Source organism: Heptranchias perlo, chromosome 13 (assembly GCF_035084215.1).
Source record: "Heptranchias perlo isolate sHepPer1 chromosome 13, sHepPer1.hap1, whole genome shotgun sequence".
In the NCBI taxonomy this organism is placed as follows: Eukaryota; Metazoa; Chordata; class Chondrichthyes; order Hexanchiformes; family Hexanchidae; genus Heptranchias; species Heptranchias perlo.
The window spans coordinates 12454661-12466047 of NC_090337.1; the positions used below are offsets into that span (position 1 = coordinate 12454661).

Consider the following 11387-nt stretch of genomic DNA (forward strand, 5'->3'; position numbering starts at 1 on the left):
TCTTATCTCTTCAAGCTGTGCTGTCTCTCTCCCGTTGGTTTAGGCTTGCTCGCCTAGTCCGTGACACAACTTTGAAATTTTCAGAGTGGAAACTTATATTTATATAGCGCCTTTCACGACCTCAGGACGTGCCAAAGCACTTCACAGCCAATGAAGTACTTTTGAGGTGTAATCACTGTTGTAATGTAGCAAACTCGGCTGCCAATTTGTGCACAGCAAGGTCCCACAAACAGCAATGAGATAATGACCAGATAATCTGTTTTAGTGATGTTGGTTGAGGGATAAATATTGGCCGGGACACCAGGGAGAACTCCTCTGTTCTTCTTCGAAATAGTGCCATGGGAACTTTTACATCCACCTGAGAGGGCAGACGGGACCAGAAATTCAGAGTGGGGTGGGGGGTGCAGCTGTGGCGTTAGTAAGCGAGCCTGCAGAAATGAATTTTTAAAAATTGAATTTTTTTGTAGTGCAATTGATTGCCTGGACTTCAACAACTGAACAGCTTCTGCAACACTGGAAGGCAGAGGCGCGCTCGTGTCCCTTGCGCCCAGTATTGCTAAGCACACAAATGCGACAATGGCGTTTAGCAAAGTCATTTCAGTATTTGCATGCACTTGCCCATTTCTGGGTGGGCTTCTAAATGGGCTGGAAATTTTGATAGGCAGGAAAAAGGAGTGTCCCCGGTGATATCGGATCCTGTCCCGATTTTTGCCCACACTAGGCCCTGCCTGTTTTCACTATGTGGAGATGCCGGTGATGGACTGGGGTTGACAATTGTAAACAATTTTACAACACCAAGTTATAGTCCAGCAATTTTATTTTAAATTCACAAGCTTTCGGAGGCTACCTCCTTCCTCAGGTGAACGATGTGGAAAAACAGATGTGAAGAACGATTTTGATGTGAACAGATGTGAAGAACGATGTGAAGAACGATTTTTCCACATCGTTCACCTGAGGAAGGAGGTAGCCTCCGAAAGCTTGTGAATTTAAAATAAAATTGCTGGACTATAACTTGGTGTTGTAAAATTGTTTACAATTGTTTTCACTATGGTGTGATAATGCTGGAAAGGCCAAGGAAATTTGGCTGTACTGTATTCCCTCTGGACTTCCTTGGCTGTTACTGAGTTATGTAACCATGAAGGTCTCTGGTTCTATGATGAATAGCTGATAGGTGATGGTAGAAGCACTGCAAATTAGCTTTAGTACCCTTAGGCTAGGGAGGGTAAAAATCAGCCAGAGATCCTGCTCCTGATAGCTCTCCAGTGATCCTGCTGGAAAATGCGCATTTGTCAGTAAAGGAAAAGTATTGGGTTTGATTGTAATACCCCTCATCCCCTCTCCCAGGGTCTAATAGCTTGACGACATTCATTCTCATTCACAAATAGTGGCCTTATAAGTGAGGTATTGAAGGGACAATGGCACAGGTTGGAATTTTAATTAAACTTATATGTGTGTGCCTTCAGGAGAGGAGGGGAGAAAGCAGGAGGGAAAATAAAAAGGTGGAAAATTCCCCTGCTCTTGAGTGAAATTATTGAGAATAATTTTATAATTCTGGTTGGAAGCATGTAGGTGTAATCTCTGAACTGTTCTGTAGAAATGGAGGTAGGTAATTTTGATTGACGTTGTAAGATATATAATGAAATAATAGATCGAAGTAATAGATAAGTACTGCAGCAATTTCATAACTTTTTGTTTAATGCTTTTGAACAATAACTAAAGAGATTCAATTAATTTTTGTGCAGGAGAGTGGTCCTGGGAGTCACGTTGTTTAAGGATGAAAGGCATATTTATACTAATAAGGGACAAATTATATAAACTGTTGTATTTTTTAATGAGCAATTAAGAGTGTGGTTTATGTTGTCTAGACCCTAAGGTCTGGCATTCCCTCCCTAAACCTTTCTGCCTCTCTCCCTCCTCCTTTAAGATGCTCCTTAAAACCTACCTCTTTGACCAAGCTTTTGGTCACCTGTCCTAAAATCTCCTTATGTGGTTTGGTGTCAAATTTTGTCTGATTACACTCCTTTGAAGCACCTTGGGACCTTTAACTCCGTTAAAGACGCTATATTATTGCAAGTTGTTGTTGTAACAAAACACTAAGAGCGTACCATAATTAAAATCACTTCAGAATGATACAGTAAGTAAGAAGTGGACTGGCAAGGGGAAAAGACCCATGAAGTGTACTGAATGTGATGAGGCCGGCCCATTGAAAAATTGGAGCTACTTCAACAGAAACACTGATAGAAGCCAAAGTAAGTAATATACCTGAATGGAAGCAAGGGAAGATCAGCCTGCTGTTTATATTGAGATCGCACATATTGTAAATGAGTCACAGAATGAATAAAGCAAGCCAAAAGGGCACTTATGTTGAATGCACAAGGGAAAGGGAAACAGAAGGCCACGTGTTGCTGCAGAGTCCAGGATATGTGTACACAAAAAAACATGTGAAACCATGACGCACCAGCTGGCTGGGAGAGGTAATGAGATCATCATTATGAGGAAAGGTTAAAGGAGCAGTACGCCTTATTTTAATTTCTGTTTTTAAGTGACAGTATAATGAGCCTTTATCCATCCAGAGAGCCTAATTTTTTTTGTATTTGTCCCACTGGCTTGTATAATGCACTGTTACTTGCATTTCTACAGCGCCTTATCACATTGAAACGTCTAGAAGTGCTTCACACAATCAATTAGTTTTGAAATGCGGTTATGTTCTGCAGGCGAATGTGACAGCCATTCTAAACTAGCAACATCCCACAGCAATGAAGTGAATAACTATTTAGTCTGTACTTTTTTGATGGTGTTGGTTGAGCAAAGCTCCCTGATTGTGTTTGTTTGGAACCTTGGGATCTTTAACATCCACCTGAACAGGCAGACGGGATCTCTGTTTAACGTTTCAGCTGAAGGATGTGATTGCCTGTTCATTTTTTAAAAATAATTTTGTTTTAACCTTTTTATTTTATCTAGATTTTATCAGCTGATCTATATGAAGCACTCAATATAAGTATTAAGAGGAATTCTGGCTAAGGAAGGATGCTAGCTGTGGAGGAGGTGATAGTTATGTTTTCTTTCTATTCGTAAGTTCTGAAAACTGCTCATGAACTATGCCAAGTGATTTTCACAGCCATTGAGAAAACAGATGTCATGTTTGAATGTAAAATTCACTATCCTTTTCTAATTCCATCCATTGCAATCCACTTCAGGTTGTAAAGGAAAAAATTGCAGGGCTATGGGGAAAGAGCAGAGGAGTGGGGCTAATTGGATAGTTCTTTCAAAGAGCTGGCACAGGCATGATGGGCTGAATGGCCTCCTTCTGTGCTGTATGATTCTATGATACAGCTCAGGCTTCCTCTCCAACACATTTCCTCAAATAAATGGTTAGACAACAATTTCCTTAAGCAGCCCATGCCTAGAAACTGAAATCTGCATCATTACTGTCCTCTGTACTGGGATTAGGACAGCTTCAACCTAGCAATTAATCCTGATGGCAGTGAGTTGCTTATGGAATGGCCAATATGTTTCCCATCACCATGATTGGTGGAAAATACCACACCTTTGGGCCACTTTATAAAGGCTAAACGACTGTTCCAGCTTTATTTACAAGTAAAATAATTATTGAGAGCAAAAAGAAATGGGCAAGATATTATACAGCACTAATTTGTACTGTGGAAACACTGTGTTGTTCTTCCAGCTTCCCTTGGCAAGCTTTTAGAAAGGCTCAAGCCCTGAAAAACCTGAACCCTGGCCGCTATTATCTGGGAAAGGAATTTAAGGCTGGACCCGATTATGTTGGGCAGCCAGCACTTTTTTTTTTGGCCGACTCAAAACTCTGCCTGAAATCCGGGCGGGGGCTTCTTGTGTCCGTTGCCTTCCCCGCTGGCGTCACAGAGAGAGGCGATCACAGATTGCCATTAAAGAAGTGGCAAATTTGAAATTAGTCTATAAAAAAAAGTTTGGTCAGCAAAGTGGCCCTTCATACACTGAAGCAAGGTGCTGCAACAATATCTCTCCCCCCGCCCACCGCCGAGGCTAGAACCCCAATTGCATAGAAAATGACATGGATGCCCCCACTCCCCATAATATCTGAATGACCCTGACACCCGGGATTTTGGACAGGGTCAGGCATACATCCATGGTGCAGGCAGAAACTTTGCTCCAACCCTAACCCACCCCCAGGAGGCTGTCACAGGAATTTCCAGGCTGCTGTTTCTGGTGCAACAGGCATTGATTCCGTTTGCAGAGCTCTATGCCCCTCTGTCCCATGTAGCAACATGAGGAATAGAAAACTGAAGAACATGAGAAGGTCCTTGGGTTACAACGATGTCTTTCCTTTGAAGCTCGAGCAAATTCCTCAAATTGCCGATCAGCTTGGTTGCATTAAACATCAAAGCAACAATGGTTTCTTGCCTTGTGACAATGACGTCAATTCTAAACCACAATTTACAATGGATGTCCAATTGCTTAGCAATTATATAAGCAAAGGGTCATGTGTATCCAGCAGTTCATTTAGAGGTGGTGGGGAAACCAGTAACATTATTGACACACCAGTTGCAAACAAAATTCTCATCTGGAATGTCAGTCCTGGAGTTAGCACTTAAAATGCCCCTCCCTTCCAAGATAACCTTTAACTTAGCTAATTCATGATCAAAGCTTCCTCAGGCTTTGATGTAGCAAAACCATCTGAGTGAAGCGCACGCAGTCCATCTTACAGTTATCATAACATTAAAATGATTCTTGTATAAGATATATGCGCCTTATAGACAACAGAATTCTACTTTCAACACATGGGCTAATTTGAAATGTTTCACATTTATGCTTTCATGGATCAGGTCTTACTTCGGATAATACTTACTGGCTGGTTAGGTAACCTGGAGTTTCAGCTGCAGAAACTGTAAGATCTGTATAGAAAGTGAGTGAAGAAATCTAACTCCATAAGTTATTTTCCCAACAGACATTACTGTAAATTCAATGGACCCGAGTAGATAGGCACAATAAATTATCTTGATGCAATTAACTGGGATTGGTAGGTATTGCAATAACTCTTTCATTTTCAGCCTTTATTTTAAAATTCCTCGATTTTAAAATTCTCATCATTTTTTACAAATCCTTCCACGGCCTCGCCCCCTCCCTATCTCTGTAACCGCCTCCAGCCTCTGAGATCTCTGTCCTCTTCTAATTCTGGCCTCTTGTGCATCCCCGATTTGCATCGCTCCTCCGTTGGCAGCCGTGCTTTCAGCTGCCTAGGCCTTAAGCTCTGGAATTCCCTCCCTAATCCTCTCCTCCCCCCGACCTCTCTCTCCTCCTTTAAGATGCTCCTTAAACCCTACCTTTTTGACCAAGCTTTGGGTTACCTGTCCCAATATCCCCTTGTGTGGCTTGGTGTCAAATTTTGTCTCATAACACTCCTGTGAAGCGGTTCGGGACGTTTTACTATGTTAAAGGCATTAACATAAATGCAAGTAGTTGATATTGTTGTTTAACTCTGCTACACATTACAAATTTTTAAAAAAATGATACACATTAAGAATGGAAACTCCTGTTTCCCCAGGTTGAACATAAAATGTGACAATATTTATCTTAAACATGATTCGATACCAAACTGAGGCTGGAGCATCACAACAATAACATTTCACCGTTGACAAAATCAAAACCTTACTCTGGTGCAATGCTGTGTGTCTATTGAAAAAATATCAATAAATACTGCAAGAAAGCACACACCGTAGATCTATGCCAATGTTTGAAAAATAAATATTTCTTATTAACCTATTATACTTGTCCCTCCAACTTTCCCCCTTCCTCTACTGAAGGTTTTGACTCGTGCTGTGGTGTGATTCCACAAGCGTCAGAAGCCTCTCTGGTATTTCACCCATGGCCATTCATCACTTGTGGGCCTGGACAGTGAGCGGCAGCAGTCTATTCAACCATAGGCAGCATCACAACCAGATCTGATCGTGTGTTTCCCCTTTACCCACACACACAATTTCCAGGCGGTACCCTGGATAATATGTCCCCTCCCAAGCCCAGGGAAGCTGAGTATAGTAGCACCTGAATTACTGCCTTAGCAAAGACTGTGGATTAAATCTGGACCGTACTTATAAATGCAAGTACTTTCCTTTTTCCTGATCCACAAAGCTCAGGTCTATACTGGGCAGCACGTTAATCAACAGTGCCTGGGACGAGTGGTGGGCGGTGGAGCGGGGGGGATTGCTGGAATCCTTTTAAAAGCTACTCACTCCTTTTAAAAAAAAATATGTTGCCTTTTCTTCGACAGCACCTCCCAAACCCACGACCTCCACCATCTGCAAAGGCAGCAGGTGCATGGGAACACCATCACCTCCAAGTTCCCCTCCAAGTCACACAGAATCCAGGCTTCGACATGTATCGCCGTTCCTTCGTCAACGCTGGGTCAAAATCCTGGAACTCCCGACCTGACAGCACTGCGGGAGTACCTTCACCACACGGACTGCAGCGATTCAAGAAGGAAGCCCACCACCTTCTTGGAATGGGCAATAAATGCTGGCCTTGCCAGCGACGCCCATACCCCGAGAATGAATATAAAACAAAACTCACAGAAACTACTGCATGAACCTTAGCCAGAGAAAATAAATGCTGAGGTGGAATAAAATTCATCTTTTAACACAGAGAAAGTTCACTTTTTGATATGGTTAGTGGGATAGGGAGGGTGATGCAAAAGGCAACATTGGGTGAGTACCATGATGGGAAATAGGAACAGACACTGAATGATTAAGGGCAGAGGAAGAAACTGCACTGATGTCACTGGCAAGCTCTTGTTTCTCAGTTGGAAATTTAACTTGCCCCTGGCCACTTAGTGATTGGAATTTTGCAGCCCCTCGAAAAAACTGTCCTGGACTCTGAGCTGCAACTGGAAATAACATTAGGAGCAAAGCATGGCTTTGAGAAATAAAACGAATAATTTGAAAATGGACAATCCTCACCAAGGTCGATCAGAAGGACATACAGGGGGTAATTTTCAACATTGGTGAGGGCAGAAAACTGGCAATGGTGGATTGGCCGCCCGTTATAAACCCCACCTACTTTTCCTTTCCAATTCCTGCAGACGTTGGAATTTAGACCCACAAATTTTTAGGAACAGGAAAAGACCATTAAGCCCAACAAGCACCAGAAAACGGCCATTAACTCTGCTGGATTGTCATTAAAAACCAAACTGGTTCACTAATGTCCTTCAAGGAAGGGAACCTGCTATTCTTACCCAGTTTGGCCTACGTATGCCTCTTATCCCACACTACATGGTTGACTCTTAATGCCCTCAGGGCAACCAGGGATGGGCAATAAACACTGTCTTGCCAATGTCCCCAACATGCCAGGAACAAATATAATAAAAAAGCCCTTTCCTTTTACATACAGAACAATTAATCAATGAAAACACTCAAAGCAACTGCATAATGTCTAACAGACTGATGAAGAACAAGGTAATAATATCAGTACAAGGCAGCTTTTGTGGCAATGTAGTGGCTAATATATCACATCAGCAATGCTGTACTGATTGGCGGGGCACTCGTGTTCTCTGGCAATTTAGAAAGATTTGCATATTGGTCTGCGAGATCACATCTTTAATTTCAACTTTGAGGATGCTATTATTTTGAATATAACATGGAAACAGTAAGTACTAATAGGGGAAATTTTGTGAGGTAAAACTTTGAGCGCAGAGCCACATTCACTGGGAATATGGATCAGAGAAATAGGCACACCTGGGGAGTAGTTTTGACTTTGTGAGATAGTGTAAAATGGGTGATAGCGAATCGGCAGCCTGTTTTACATCTCTCTCGATTTTTATTTCTACTGATCGACTTGCAAACTTTAACCAAACTAGAATTCATTCTATTACTCCTAAATGCAAATCACTAACTGAAACCAATCAAAAAGAAGCCAAAAATGTCGTGAAGAGAAGTAAGCTGATTTGGGGAATTGGGCAGAATGCATAAGAACATAAATATGGAGCAGAAAATGGCCAATCCCCAATCATACCCACACTTTCTAACAGACCACGTATATAATAAATTATCAGGGACTCTTTTTGCTCCCCCATTAGTGGCCATTCATTCAGATAGTGTTCCAATGGTGTGTGTTTGTATTGCATAGTGATTATCAGTGCCTATATTTAACCTCATTTCTTTCAATCTATCCCAAACCATATTTTCATCTATTGCTTTGCAAAAGGAATTAATTAGTATAGCATTAACTGCTTTAAACGGCTTCTTTACATATTTCTGCCTCTCAATAAGATCTGTACACGTGCAGTGTGAGAAAAAAATGTTTTTAAGTTGGTATTTCTCTGCTAATGTACAATTTTATTTTACAATAAAGATGCTTGAAGAGGACAGCTTGAGAGATGTAACATCTGCTGCATGACTATAATCAACAGGTCACTGAGCCTGTCCTTGCCTAAAGCATTTTCGGATGAAGATGTTTCCACCTGGTTCTGCAAGTTTGAATTATGCACAGCTGCCACCCCATTGCTAGTACATGTATCGTATTTAAATTGCTATGCTATTGAGTGAGAGCGTATGAACAGTCTATGAAAGAGTGATTGAAAAAGATGGAAAGGACTGGCCATAAAGAAGGCACTTGAGCAAGCATTTTCTCTCAGGAAGCCTCATCAAGTATGAATGCTATCGTATCAACAGAGGCAGTTCAAACCAAATTGAGGCATTAATATGCATGATTCTTATTCAATGCACCCTCTGAGCCCTAAAAATGGCATTCATAGCAGGGATACAGTGTGACAACATCAGTTTATTCAGGGTATGCAACCGTGGACCCTGAAGGTCAAGTTGAATGTGTCAAGTACCTCATCATGGGATTACTGAATTCGCAAGCACTGTGCGGCTCGCTGAAAAGTAGTCTCTTGCTGAACGTGACATGCAAGCAGTTGGAGTTTTTTCTGTTACCCTAAGATACAGACGGTAATTTCCCACCCCCCCCCCCGCTTCTGAGAGGACGGCGTAACAGTGCACTGACCAGACAGAAATTCTTATCATTCTGGATGCTAAGAGCAACACATTCTTAATTGGGCGAGACGGAAAAGGAAGGTGTTAATATTTGCAGTAAGGTGGGGCTTTTCGCACCGTGAGTGTTACAACAGAAAAATTCTACCTAACCCCCAGCAGAGGAGCTCGCAGTAGCTGCGATGGCGCCATCTTACAGACATTTGACACTGAAGCTAATTAATAGATTTTCACCAACTGCTATCTTTCTGAAAGCCTGGTCAGCTGTTTCTCCGGTTGCTGGGGACTTTATCAGTGATGATAAGTTAAGAAACTGTCAGGCTTGTGATAAAAAAAAAGAAACTGTCAGGTCCATTCTGGGATGTTGGAAGACAGGAGGTCACAATTAAAGGGACTGTGGACCTGTTATCCAGATTGACCCTTGGAAAAAATAGACATCCCGATGCCAAGGTATTCTGGAATCTGATTTTATTGCAACATACTTAGGTGGAGATAATAAGAAGCTGGACTGTGGTAAGAACAGTAGAGTTGAAGACCAGTAAGGTTTAATTAGTGGCTGTCACCACTGCTTCAGATGCTGGAGATGACAGTATCAACAACAACAACTTGCATTTATATAGCGCCTTTAATGTAGTAAAACATCCCAAGACGCTTCACACGAGCACTATGAAACAAAATTTGACACCGAGCCACATAAGGAGATATTAGGACAGGTGACCAAAAGCTTGGTCAAAAGAGGTAGGTTTTAAGGAACGTCTTAAAGGAGGAGAGAGAGGTGGAGAGGTTTAGGGAGGGAATTCCAGAGTTTAAGGCCTAGGCAGCTGAAGACACAGCCGCCAATGGTGGAATGATTAAAATCAGGGATGTGCAAGAGGTCAGAATTGGAGGAGCGCAGAGACCTCGGGGAGTTATAGGGTTGGAGGAGGTTGCATAGATAGGGAGGGGCGAAGACGTGGAGGGATTTGAAAACAAGGATGAGAATTTTAAAATCAAGGCATTGCCGGAGTGGGATCCAATGTAGGTCAGCAAGCACAGGGGTAACGAGTGAACTGGACAATACCAATAGGAGTACAGTGACATTGTTCCTTTCCATGTTTCACAAGAAATATCAGGTCAACTCTTTTCATCAGTAGTGACACTGAGAATGCATAACCAGTTGAACAAATTCCTACGTACCTGAAGTCACCGGTTGAGACACCAGTTCAGCTTATGTTAAATAAAGGTATAATTCGACCATCCCAGAGCCCTTGGGTATTGTCAGGATGACTAAGAAGGGTGGGACATGTTGGTTTTGTGCAGACTTGAGAAGATTTAATTATGTCAGAAAAAATGGTGCACAACAACCTCAAGGATTAGACTTAGATAAAGTGGGGGAGGCCAAGTTAATTATCTTACAGCTTGACCTGATTGGTGGCCACAGCTATTGTGAGCAACGCATCCTCATTCTGTTGAAAGATCACCACAGCAGTAGCCAATGAACTTGCCATTTTTACAAACTAAAGACATTCACATTTTACTAGTGAGCTTCTGCTCAGTTTTAAAAAAGAAAGACTTGTATTTATATAGCACCTTTCATAATCTCAGAACGTCCCAAAGTACTTTACAGCCAATGAAGTACTTTTGCAGTGTAGTTATTGTTGTAATGTAGGAAATGCGGCAGCCAATTTGTGCATAGCAAGGTCCCACAAACAGCAATGTGATAATGGCCAGATAATCTGTTTTAGTAATATTGGTTGAGGGATAAATGTTGGCCAGGACACCGGGGAGAACTCCCCTGCTCTTCTTCAAAATAGTGCCATGGGCTCTTTTACTTTCCCCTGAGAGGGCAGAATAGAATAGAATAGAATCCAATGCTTTATAAATAGAGGCATAAGTACAAAAGCAAGGAAGTTATGCTAAACCTGTAAAAATCACTGATTAGGCCTCAGCTGGAGTATTGTGTCCGCACTTTAGGAAGGATGTCAAAGTCTTGAAGAGGGTGCAGAGAAGATTTACTAGAATAATACCAGGAATGAGGGATTTTCAGTTATGTGGAGAGACGAGAGAAGTTGGGATTGTTCTTCTTAAAGCAAAGATTATTAAGGGAAGATTTAATAGAGGTTTTCAAAATTACGACGGGTTCTGATACAGTAAATAATAAGAAACTGTTTCCACTGCCAGGAGAGTCAGTAATCAGGGGACATAGATTTAAAATAATTTGCAAAAGAATCAGAGGGGAGATGAAGAGAACTTTTTTTATGCAGCGAGTTGTTATGATCTGGAATGCAATGCCTGAAAGGGTGGTGGAAGCAGTTTCAATAGTACCTTTCAAAAGGGAATTGGATATATACTTGAAAAAGAAAATTTGCAGGGCTATGGGGAAAGAGTGGAGGTAGTGGGACTAATTGGATAGCTCTTTTAAAGATC

General features: G+C 41.7%; 1 long non-coding RNA gene across 1 annotated transcript; it reads left to right on the forward strand.

Annotated features, from left to right (window-relative positions):
• The first annotated feature begins 2103 nt into the window (after window positions 1–2103).
• Window positions 2104–7406, forward strand: LOC137331013 (uncharacterized). The gene is made up of 3 exons (XR_010965350.1): window positions 2104–2249; window positions 2962–3045; window positions 6266–7406. It is a non-coding gene; the product is annotated as an uncharacterized lncRNA (long non-coding RNA).
• The last annotated feature ends 3981 nt before the right edge of the window (window positions 7407–11387 follow it).